This window comes from Watersipora subatra, chromosome 10, assembly GCF_963576615.1.
Source record: "Watersipora subatra chromosome 10, tzWatSuba1.1, whole genome shotgun sequence".
Lineage (NCBI taxonomy): Eukaryota > Metazoa > Bryozoa > Gymnolaemata > Cheilostomatida > Watersiporidae > Watersipora > Watersipora subatra.
Genome location: NC_088717.1, coordinates 18,595,221 through 18,608,888, shown reverse-complemented (window position 1 = coordinate 18,608,888; position 13,668 = coordinate 18,595,221). Strand labels below are relative to the sequence as shown.

General features: G+C 34.6%; 1 long non-coding RNA gene across 1 annotated transcript; it reads right to left on the bottom strand.

The window, feature by feature from the left end:
• Positions 1-233: 233 nt before the first annotated feature.
• LOC137406658 (uncharacterized) lies at positions 234-4,236 on the bottom strand. Its single transcript, XR_010979933.1, has 3 exons — positions 3,980-4,236; positions 403-486; positions 234-283 (listed from the first exon to the last, which is right to left on the bottom strand). It is a non-coding gene; the product is annotated as an uncharacterized lncRNA (long non-coding RNA).
• Between the last annotated feature and the right edge of the window lie 9,432 nt (positions 4,237-13,668).

Genomic DNA, 13,668 nt, shown 5'->3' with positions numbered 1-13,668 from the left:
TAAAAAAAAACAGCATATACACAAGCCCACCTTTGTTGTAGGTGTTTCTGAAGCTCTTCTGTGGTCACAAAATATCTCTCATCACTCTCAATGAGCTCTATCGTAGCATTGTCACAATACACTTCAATAGTCCAGAACTCTAGAGCTTTCTGGGAATTAAATACTCCAGAGATATTATTGTTAGTGACAGGAGATAGAGCTCCGTTACAAATTGCGCAGTACATGTTACTGTAGGTTATTCCTGTGTAAGTTCCAGTTACAGGCCATCTTGATATACTCAAGTCTAAAAATAGAAACATTTTTAAAGAATTATCAAAAATGGTTTTCAGCCTATCTCAAACTAACTAATGAAACTTCTTTTAGAAAAGATACAAGTGATCTAGTTTGATTTATTAACAGCACCTGGTTCTTTTGTATTGTTCCCTTGTGTACAGAGCTGACTAACTTCTTCTTCAGTCTCCTGTGGGCAGCTATTAACCACATACCCTATAAAATGAGGCATATACCGTAAAACCTCTAAGTGAACGCCACCTTCAATTGACCGCCACTCTGAGAGAAGGGTTGAAAAATAAAGCATCACTCTCCAATTGAATGCCACCTCCATTTGACCGCCACTTTGACATTATTTGATCTTTTCGACACTGCAATATCAACTGATCAGTAGAAAAGTGTTCAAAAAATCATATCAATAATGAATCATTTATAACAACATCAGTTAATTCTCTTGCTGCCCAATTGCAAAGCTTTTCGTATTTTTTTTGGTCGAAACTTTGAAAGCAGCAACATAGCAATAAATCAGTAACAATCTCAGGTTAGCAGCAGCTCTTTATTTAATGCGGTCATTTTACTTAGAAGTAGCCTACATTTATATAAAAAGTTGCTTAAATTTACGATGGTAGATGAACTTTCAAAGCAATGCTATAGAAATAATTACTGTCACAGGCTAATAGTGGTTTGTTGTTGGACGCGATCCTGATACTTCAAATTACACGTACATATTTGAAATCGAATGAAATTTACGGTGGTACATGTAGATGGAACTTTAAAAGCAACGCCATAAAAATAACTACTAACTGTCTCAGATTAATTGTAGTTCCTTGTTTAACGCGGTCCTAATATTTCGAAGGACATGCATAAAAAAACCGATTTGCAAGTTTTGGACCAAAGGTTACGCAAGCAAACTTTTAACAAGCAAGATTTCAGGCCTTGAATTGGTGCTAAATGCAGCACGAAAAAGTTTTGCTCCGCCAAAAAAATTATTTGAATGCTAATATCAACTAGTTGAGCAGGGCGGAAAAAAAGTTGAGACCAAAAGATGTTGTGGAAGGTATTGGACCACTAGAAGATATTTGTTCCATTGAAAGCAACAATCAGAACGCAGCTATCTGAGCAAACGATGAAAATATTTTTGTTTTAAAAGCGTAAATTTTTGTTTCTGCATATAATATAAATATGGTTAGTTTATGTTACTTGTTCATGAATATGTATTTGTATCATTTGACAGATTATGTTGAATAACTGATAAATATTCAGATTTATAGCATGTTATTTAATAGCATCCTTGCGGCTATCGTAATACGGCTTACAACGAATCGATGCTCATAACTCCATTTCAATTGGGCATAAAAAGCTAGTTTTTGGTGCAAACTGTAGCAAACCTATCAGTGGTGCAATGAGCATTTATTCAATAATGTTAGGTATAAATATAAAATGGTATATAACTACTCGGCATGTCCGATATTTTAACAAAGTTTTTTTGAGCTTCAACTGTACCTTTGTGTAAATGTGTACAAGTGGTAGCTGTGCAGGTTATTCAATGCTCCTATGCAACACAAGAAAGAGCAAGTTATTATGCTAACAAAAAAGTTGGAATTGTCTCCTATTTAGACCTATTTTATTTAATAAAACAAAATCATTTACTGGAAATTAAATATCAAGTGGAGCACTCTATGACTAGTTTACTAGCATTTAGGGAGTTGTGCTCTTTTGCTCATGCAAAGTGAGCCGTTTTTGATTAGCTGAATGTTTGGTAGCTTTTGCTTGTTTGGGTCAACTTATTGTTTTAATTTCACACAGATTTGTTAATCAGAAACAGATGAAACTACTGAATGTTGTAACTGTCTCATTCAAACACAAGTAAAGCATAGCTTCAGAAATAACATTGACAACTCCTTAGAGATTTATGCAAAGCATCTGCAAGGTAAAGCCTGTGAACTTAGCTAAGAACTCATTAAAAATATATATTCATCTTGAATTTGAAAACCACTCTGCTGAGCAAAGTCAAGCATCTTATTTCACACAACTACATGCCAGCTTCTCCTTAATGCTTTTTAGCTATTTATAGCAACAATATGAGATAACAAATCGAATCTAACATAGCTTTAAAATCCCAGTTCATTAGTTAAACCAAGTCAAGTATGTCTTTTATAGTCAATGTTCTATACTTTGATCATAATCCCAAAAGAAAATATGTAAAATATCTTTACACACTGTAAACACCCGCGGTGCATCGCATATGTAAGTGCGCCTGAGTTTTCCGTGTAGCAGGCTACACTATGAATGCAGTACTTACACGTACTTACAGTACTTACAATACTCACATGTCGTCACAGTACTTACAATTCTCACATGTAGTTGCTGTACTTACAATACTCACATGTAGTTACAGTACTTACAATACTCACATGTACTTGTGGTACTTACAACACTTACATGTAGTTACAGTACTTACAATACTCACATGTAGTTACAGTACCTACAACACTCACATGTAGTTACAGTACTTACAATACTCACATGTACTTACAGTACTTACAATACTCACATGTAGTTACAGTACTTACAATACTCACATGTAGTTACAGTACTTACAATACTCACATGTACTTACAGTACTTACAATACTCACATGTAGTTACAGTACTTACAATACTCACATGTAGTTACAGTACTTACAATACTCACATGTAGTTACAGTACTTACAACACTCACATGTAGTTACAGTACTTACAACACTCACATGTAGTTACAGTACTTACAACACTCACATGCAGTTACAGTACTTACAACACTCACATGTAGTTACAGTACTTACAATACTCACATGTAGTTACAGTACTTACAACACTCACATGTAGTTACAGTACTTACAACACTCACATGTAGTTACAGTACTTACAACACTCACATGTAGTTACAGTACTGACATGCAGTTATGCTTTTTGCAGACTTAAATGAAGCTTGAAAATTAAAGAGAAGTTGTGTAAATGGTGAGCGTCGGCAGCTGAAATGAAAAGCTTTAAACCAAGTAGCATCAACCGCGTTGTTCTCTGAGATACAAGCTTGATCTAATACGTGTAATTATTTGTTATCAATTAATACTACTTTTCTGTACTTATTTACTAATTGATTCACTCTGTTATCTGCGGTAAAAGCAGCCGAGCCACCATCGAGGATAACCGACTACATAGAACACACTCTCTGAGTATGCCACCGGCTGGACGCTGTCCAACTAGCAAGGAAAGATTGAAGATTCTAACACGAGAAAATACGTATCTAACGCAACACATTCTATCAACAGACAGAGTAGCTGCGCTCATGTTTAGTGTTTGCGTTTATGCTATGATATTATTTGTATACAAATATATCTTATATTAAGGTACGACCAATTTTTACTGCAAATGTTGGTAGAGCTGGTGGCAATAAGTACAGGGCCTAAATTCCAACCAGATCGAGTTACAGATTAGCTGGAATCTAGGTTCCATGCTGCTGAAAACAATAAAAATAAATTTAATTGTATCAGGCACCGTTTAATGGGTTATGCATAATAACTTTAGTGCTATTCCCTGTCTGAAAATACAGGGAGTGTTTATTCTCAGGGATTAATAAATTCGGTTAATTACCGTGATAACAACTGGAGTGTTTAAAGCTTTCACTCTCTAACCAATAATGGACACAGGTAAGAGTTATGAATATTACCTTGCGTAGTTCCAATATTCTGGCACTGATATGTTCCTGGTTCTAGAACTTCTCTGACTCTCACTGGATCATTACAGCACTCTCCATAATATTTGCACTCTTCTCTGCTACTCCACCACAGAGACGAACAGGTCATGGAGTTGTCATCTCTTTCATAGGTAACCACCACTGTGCCACTTTCAGTTTCCACTGGTACATGTAATACCTCTTGCCAGCTTATTTGAAGTAAGTTCACTAGTAGAACCAACCATATGTTACCCATCTGTGAGAACCAGGGGTTATATGCTCAGCAAATATCTGTAATAGTCATTAAATATTTCAACTAATAATATAATTTAACAACAATTCAGAGTATCTTATGGCTACAAATGGAATATAAAACTTACACTTTCTAGGCAAATGAGACATCAAGGTCGATTATATTTACATTTTGAAGGTTATTCTTGTATATACAAGCTGGTCCTCTGATCCTAGACAGTATTAACAACTTTCCATAAACTATGAAGGTACTTAGAATAACACCAATCCTTGTGAATTATATTATATTACAATACAATATACAATTATATTTTAATTACATCATATTAAAACTCCAAGCTTGTGAAACTCAATGAAAAAAAACCGAAATCAATTAAAGCAAAAAGTTTTTTTCATACTTTTTCAAATGAGTTAAGTTTTAAAGGTAACTGAAGAAACATAATGGTTGCAGTTCTTTGAGTCTGTTGGAGTATGTACATGTATATTTGCTATGAACTAAAAAACAAATAGTTTTGGGGTAAATTTTTTTTGTTGAAGAGAAGGTTTCTAGCTTTTTCTATCCGATCCAAGTACCAATTGGTCAGTACCAAGAATTCAATCGGTGTGTCTTTAGAAACTAATATTCCATCAACAGCCATTTTTGTTATCTTTCTAGCTTTGTCTATCTGATCCTTTAGTATCAAGAATTCAATCAGTGTCAATAGAAACTTACATTTTGTTAGCAAATCTTTCTAATTTCTGGGTCATTTAGAGGTGCCTTTGATATTTTGATGGTAAACCAATAACTAATACTACAATTAATTTGAAACTTGAAATTAACTAGTAAATAAATCAGCAAATCACATAATGAGCTTATTAACTATTACAATTCAAGCAACATAGCGTTTGAACCAGCTTAAAAGAAGCTATTGTTCTCATTGTTTGTTTAGCCTATAAGGCTTGCTGACGCTGCCAAAGGATAATATTGCATTCCATTAATATGTTATGTTATACATGTAAATGTTATATATATATGTTACATATAAGTAATATATATGTTTTATATATGTTATAAATAACTGTTATATAGGCTATATATATTTTATATATGTTATATATAAATGTTATAGGCTTATATATGTAATATATATATTTTATATGTGTTTTATATATGTTATATAAATATGTTATATATTGATTTTATATAATAATGATATACGATATAATGATATATATAATATGTTCACAATGTTATGCTCTTTTAGCAGAGGCAGTGTAAGGCTGTCACACTGGTCAGTATATGAATCCATTTGTACAGGTCGGAGGGAATAAGCCTGAGAGTTACATACTCTTCTACTACTTGTTTTACGAGTGGCTAGCTTTAGCGCCCCAAAAGCTTGCTAGTCTTGAACTTGGACTACCTTCAAATTCCACTGTCCGAAAAGCGTGTCTGGCAATGACCAGACAGCTAACTCTAATCTACTGGCAGAGTGGAATGCAAACTATGTGTAGAGGGAACTAGTACAAATGGTGTTGACCTCTGACCAGCTGGTTACTTATCAATAAAGCTTTTGTACAAACTTAAAAGGCTATGCAGCTTTGTGTTAAAAAGGTAATTGCATCATTGAGGTCATTCAAATGAAATTAAGACCAATATGAGGCTAAAGAACATTATACCCGATGTTTTGGCTACAATTTGATGTTATTTTTGTTTTTGTAGACTAGCCCTGTCCAGAGATGTACGCGTTTGAATGAGATCATTTTGGAAACGCTCAGATTCAAGCGGGTGCTTTATTCGTGACGCGTATAGTGATCGTATATAAAAACAGTCCGTGAGCAATAAATATACCCTCTCTTCTTTAACAAATCATCAGCACAAGATTTTTATATAAGTCATAATAAATATTATCATTGGTAAAACGTGCCATCTGTGATCTCGAACATTCTTGTCGTTAAGGAATTTACTGACTTACTGGATTGCGATTTTATTGACGAACAACAGAATAATGACACAACAATGACAGAACAACAACAGAACAACAATGCTTTCAGTTCTATCAAACGTGACTCAGAATTTTGAGCATCAGGTGGTTAAAGATTAAGACAAACTGCCTATGATTCGAGCTGACAGGCGTCAGCAGAGTTATGCTGCTGATGAATATAGAACAATGGAGGTAAACCTATCAATGAGTGTCCTAAATATATAAACACTAAACTAAAGGTAATAATTTTACTGTTCATGAATAAATTTACTAATTAATAAAATTATAACCATATGCTATCACCAATCATCGTTTCATAATTTTTATATCGTTTCACTTAGCTATAATATTTGCTTAAATTATTCTTTGGCAGTTTTAACTAGCAAATTTGATTTATGATTAGAACTGATGTTCACTTCTCACTTGTAGAAAGTGAGGAAAATAGATTGGTCAATGCTTGTCTTTAAATTCCAAAAACAAAGCATTGAATTGTTGGCTTGGCGTATGATTATGCTTTTGCTCAGCATTTATTCAATTTTGTAAATTTACACTCTCAATCTATATCGAACTCCAAAATAGAAAGCTTTCAGTAAATACGCAATAGAACATTAATCAATGAATGACATATATTTATTATATTTGTTTTATTAGTTACAGGACGGTTATGTGTTACCACCAGTGGAGCAGTGTGGAAACTGTCATACATGAGAAAGGGAGACATAAATGTGTGCTGCACAAACCATGATATGTGACATTCTGTCTCTCAGACTGGTTACAAGTGTGTTGCAGAAGTGCAGGAGATTACAGACCTTATAAAATTAGGTCCATTAAGAGTTGCATGATATAACTACTGACATTACGGTAGTAAGTTTTGTATTTGATAGGATTTTTGTCGCTGCTAATTTTACTGGATGTCATATTGCTGCCAAGCAACAATCAATAAGTTATCGAAAGATGATAAAAGTTTAATATTTTGTTAGTACCCAAGTATCTAGATGCGGAGTGTCTGAAATTATTAGAAAGGCTGCGGGATTATGAGATGCACAACAAGGTCTGTAAAGACAAAGAAAGTCATGCACCTACAGGTCATTGATATTTTGGACATACCAAGAAAGCTTCACAAAAACAGAATGGTGATCTCCACCAACCTGTGTATACAACGTAGTGAGAACTACATATCCTAGGACCAAAGATGAAAAAGAATATCCAGATACGATACATAAAGAGTTTGAATTTAACAGGGTATTTGTCTTACTATATGAGCTGAAACTATGTGAATGGCCACGACTTGGATGGATGTTTTTAACGTAAACATTTTACTGAGATGAAGATTTTTGGTTTGTAAATAAATAATAACATAATAATGTCGAAGATAATGAGAACATGATTTGCAGAATATATTGAATACCGCATAGCCTCATTGCCACATGTGCCAAAACCATGTATGATATATGGGTTTTGAATTGCTCTCAGAGTTGTATTGACAGGTACTTTTGAACAGCTTGACTGAATTCCAACGGATCAAATATTAAGAGCTACTCAAAATTTTTTATGCTATTTGACATTTTAATCTTCGCCAACCCGTAATAACAAGTGATCAGTAGTTAAGTGTCTACAAAAATGTGCTGATAATGACTCGATTATGCCAATAACAATTAATTCACTTGTTGTTTCTGTTCATATGGAAGTCTGTTTTCCACCTCCAAGTTTTCAGGCTTTATCATTAAGAATTTCGATTGCAACATCATAAAAATACTGTAAGTAGTAAATGTGTCAAGCTAATGGAAGTTATTTGTGTAACGTGATTTTGATACTTTGACATACATGTATATGAAAAACGTTTTAGCCACTACAATGCTTTGGACAACTTGTGTTTAGCGCGCATCAGGCTATAAGTTTATCATAATTTTCACGAAAAGTTTTTCAGATAGATTCTTGTGACAACTCTGCTTTGCTAAAAAAATGTTTCGGCATTAATATCGACTAGTTCAGCAGTGCAGAAAAAGAGTTCAGGTCAGCAGAAACTGTGAAAAGCATTGAACAGCCAAAAAATGATGAAATGGTTCTATACGAAAGTAACAATCAGAACGCAACCGCGGCCGAGCTGAGCAAACGATGAAAATATTTTTGTTTCACAAATGTTATTTTTTGTTTCCGCATGTGTTATAGTTATGAATTGCTTATATCACTTGTTCTTGAACATATATTGGCAGATTTGATAAATTATTCTAATAAAACTTATAAATTTGCAGATTTATAGCATATTATTTAATAGCATCATTGCGGTAATTTGAACTTGGCTTACAATGAATCAACACTCGTATCTCCTGTTCTATTGCACATGAAAATTCATTTTTGGCTGCAAACTTTAGCAAACGTCTTGATAAAAGCAATGTAATTTTATGCAACCTTGTTATAATATAATATAGTTATAAACTGAAAATGTGCCTTTAAATTTAAGATGAAATAAAAACCCTTCGAGCTTTAACAAATTGCAATGTAGGCTATAAGATCATTGTAGGTTAATTGCAAGCAATGGATACCAACTGGTAGAGAGATGTATCAGCTTCTTCAGGCATACGATTTAGAGCTCTATAAGTTGGGAGGTAAGCTAGCAAATTTTTAGCATACAAAAAAGTTAATGTCGCACTGCTTGAAGAAGAGTGCAAAGAGTGAAAGGGTTGAATTTATCTTCTTAACATTCTGACGAAGTTTTGTTCAAAAAACAATGCCACCCTTTATATGAAGATCACCTCTAATAAAATGCAACTCTAAGGGAGGGGTTAAAAATAGAGCGCCATGGCATTCAAATTAAGTTTTTGTAGTAAATAAATGATCATGTAGAGCACTTGACAATCCTTGCAAATACTCATAGAGCGTCTGACAGGCAGAGCAGGTTAAATTTGAAGTACTTGCTTATTTGGTTAAGTGTCCAGTCCTGCTGTCTATGTTCTTGTTTACCAATATCCTTCAAGTAGTGTCAGCACTAATCTTATCTGTAGATTCCTACTGTTGAGTAGAAGATCTAAGACACACTGCTTCTGCTTGTCCCTCTATTCTTAGTCATAATGTTTTCAAAATAAGGACCTGCTGAAGCGTGTCATCTGTTAATTTATTGCTTACTTCAGTACATTGACCTCTCAATGGAAATGTGAGAAGATGAAGACTTTTATAGATTGTATTCATGCTTCCTAGCAACACCTCTATGATCCCATTTCTCGTTCAAGCTGCTGGCTCTTGGCTCACTGAGGCACAGAAGATCAAAAATTGACAGAAACCTGAGCTGCATCTCTCTCTCGCCATCAGTCTTTGCGACAATGATTGTCATATGATTCAGACTTAATCGCTGCTTTGCGGCAATCAAGTCCAGCAGCTCTGTTTCTCCCCTTCTCCTCCTCTGTCTTTTCTTACCATTAATTTTGTTTGGGTTTACTTCCCAAGTACTTATGAGCTGCATAGCTACATGTATGTATAAAACTAATTCAATTATTCCTTACAATACACAAGCAATAACTAGTAATGAATCTTTTTCGTTATTATGTATTGTTATCTTACTCTTAGACCTGTTTACCTAACTTTGCACAACCCTAAAGCATGGGTGGTTAGTTAAACGCCCTTAAATTCGTATAAACATATGAATTTATATTTCTAAAATAATTTCAATAATCATACATATTGTTAATAAGTGATAAATATACGGTCTCATCAGCTTCGGGTACTAATACGTTTACATAGTATTTAGAGAATAATAAAGGGGAACATTCTACCCAACCTATCTTTAAACCATATGAAATATCTATAGCAACTTATCTTAAACTATAGTTTAAATTTTATCCCAAAACTCATGAGCAAATACAAAACAAAATGTATGTCGAGAGAGACACATACCAGTGCAACTTGAACACAATAACTGATGTCATTACGAGAAGAACAAACAGGAAGTGCAACTGTTGATGTCATTTTTGGAGAAGTCTTTTTCATCTGAGTATTTTCACTGTGATTAAGTTTTTTCGATTTTAATAGTGAAACATCCTGGCAGTCAGATCACCTAAAACTACCAACAAAATCTCAAATGACAGAAAAAAAGATTTACATTTTTTGACAAAACCTTTTAAAATTTGACCTGAGGGATCCTCCAAATAAACTTTCTTTATATCACAACCACAATCATGCGGGTTTGACAAGGAAATGGTTCAACATTGGAGTTTTGGGATACCAGCTCTGTTGATCTACCTTGATGATCAATGAACATGGAGATATACTTATCTCACTGTAGTAGTGGAGAGGAGTGAGATAGGAGATATAGGAGAAACAGGAGATATACTTATCTCACTGTAGTAGTGGAAAGAAGTGAGATAGGAGATATAGGAGAAACAGGAGATGTACTTATCTCACTGTAGTAGTGGAAAGGAGTGAGATAGGAGATCTAGGAGAAACATGAGATATACTTATCTCACTTTAGTAGTGAAAAGGAGTGAGATAGAAGATATAGGAGAAACAGGAGATATACTTATCTCACTGTAGTAGTGGAAAGGAGTGAGATAGGAGATATAGGAGAAACAGGAGATATACTTATCTCACTGTATAGTGGAAAGGAGTGAGATAGGAGATATAGGAGAAACAGGAGATATACTTATCTCACTGCAGTAGTGCAAAGGAGTGAGATAGGAGATATAGGAGAAACAGGAGATATACTTATCTCACTGTAGTAGTGGAAAGGAGTGAGATAGAAGATATAGGAGAAACAGGAGATATACTTATCTCACTGCAGTAGTGTAAAGGAGTGAGATAGGAGATATAGGAGAAACAGGAGATATACTTATCTCACTGTAGTAATGGAAAGGAGTGAGATAGAAGATATAGAAGAAACAGGAGATATACTTATCTCACTGTAGTAGTGGAAAGGAGTGAGATAGGAGATATAGGAGAAACAGGAGATGTACTTATCTCACTGTATAGTGGAAAGGAGTGAGATAGGAGATATAGGAGAAACAGGAGATATACTTATCTCACTGTAGTAGTGGAAAGAAGTGAGATAGGAGATATAGGAAAAACAGGAGATACACTTATCTCACTGTAGTAGTGAAAAGGAGTGAGATAGAAGATATAGGAGAAACAGGAGATATACTTATCTCACTGTAGTAGTGGAAAGGAGTGAGATAGGAGATATAGGAGAAACAGGAGATGTACTTATCCCACTGTATAGTGGAAAGGAGTGAGATAGGAGATATAGGAGAAACAGGAGATATACTTATCTCACTGTAGTAGTGGAAAGAAGTGAGATAGGAGATATAGGAAAAACAGGAGATACACTTATCTCACTGTAGTAGTGAAAAGGAGTGAGATAGAAGATATAGGAGAAACAGGAGATATACTTATCTCACTGTAGTAGTGGAAAGGAGTGAGATAGGAGATATAGGAGAAACAGGAGATATACTTATCTCACTGTATAGTGGAAAGGAGTGAGATAGGAGATATAGGAGAAACAGGAGATATACTTATCTCACTGTAGTAGTGGAAAGGAGTGAGATAGGAGATGTAGGAGAAACAGGAGATATACTTATCTCACTGCAGTAGTGGAAAGGAGTGAGATAGGAGATATAGGAGAAACAGGAGATATACTTATCTCACTGTAGTAGTGGAAAGGAATGAGATAGGAGATGTAGGAGAAACAGGAGATATACTTATCTCACTGCAGTAGTGGAAAGGAGTGAGATAGGAGATATAGGAGAAACAGGAGATATACTTATCTCACTGTAGTAGTGGAAAGGAGTGAGATAGGAGATATAGGAGAAACAGGAGATATACTTATCTCACTGTAGTAGTGGAAAGGAGTGAGATAGGAGATGTAGGAGAAACAGGAGATATACTTATCTCACTGCAGTAGTGGAAAGGAGTGAGATAGGAGATATAGGAGAAACAGGAGATATACTTATCTCATTGCAGTAGTGGAAAGGAGTGAGATAGGAGGTATAGGAGAAACAGGAGATATACTTATCTCACTGTAGTAGTGGAAAGGAGTGAGATAGGAGATATAGGAGAAACAGGAGATATACTTATCTCACTGTAGTAGTGGAAAGGAGTGAGATAGGAGATGTAGGAGAAACAGGAGATATACTTATCTCACTGTAGTAGTGGAAAGGAGTGAGATAGGAGATATAGGAGAAACAGGAAATATACTTATCTCACTTTAGTAGTGGAAAGGTTGGTGGGAAACAAAGGGGAAGAGTTGAGTTTGAAAACAAAACTGGTTAACTATCATAAGATGACAAAATTTTCATCTTAATTTTAGGGTATCAATCAAAGAATATGTGGAAGAAGCTGATTAGTGGGGGAGCCAAGGTATGTTTTTGCTCATTGAAGTGAACTTTATGCCCCATATACCATTGGAAAGCTGAAAGTTTACTGATTTTGAATCTGCAAGTAACTTTTCTGTACCAGTGGCGTATAAAACGCTACAGGGGTGTAAAAGGGGTAAAAGGGGGTTTTGTATGCTTTTTCACTGTAGCGAATATCAAAATGTTAGCATGCATACCTTAATAACTGTTGCTTCAAATCTTTTCTTTTTCACATTTTTTGCTGAACATATTGTTGACTTGTTATCCCCAAATTTTTAACTTTACATCACTGTATGATCAGGGGTTTTTCGGCAATATTTAGGGGCATGTCAAATATTTTTAACATTTTTGGGTTCGCACATCAGCCATTTCCTTTCAATTGTAAGTGAGCTTCTGAAGATGATCTATCACAATGATCAATGTGTTTATGTTCAGAGTGTTAAATCACATCTGTTTGGACTTGATACTTCTGAGAAAATTGACGCGTTTTGTATGTTATGTCTATTTCGGAGTTATCCCCCAATATGTATTATGTATGTTTTTGTGCTATCTGATGCATTCAAGATTTATATCTAGATCAGTTTATTAAACTTGTACTGAGAAATGGCATTTAGCTATCATGGTGTTTACCTATCATGTGTGCTATCACGAGTTACGCGTTGAAGTTTGGGACCCGTTACTTGACGCGTTTCTTGTACCTATTTTATACTATATTATAGATAATACAAATAGCAATGCAAACATTATAACAACTAGAACTCTGCCGTTACCGACTTTGTAAAAAGTGTAGAAAACTTTAATTTTGTATGACATGAATATGTCTATCTCTAAAGTTTTTCTTTATTCTTACATGTAACTTATTGTGCACAACAAGCTTTGTAATGCTGCATGGCACATTGGTTGCATATAGCCAAAAGGGGCGTGGTGCGACTTTTGTATGTTCCTTACAAAACGTTTCTGGTGAGTTAATAGTTGATTAATTAGCAATCAAGCGATAAGGGTATGCACTAGAATTAAAGAAAACAGTTGTCGGTTTGCCTTGAGCCAATTGAAAATATGTTTACAACCAACGCTGAGTGAAGTTTCTTTTTAAAAATATTTTGTTTTTGTCATAATTTCTTTCTCGCGATGA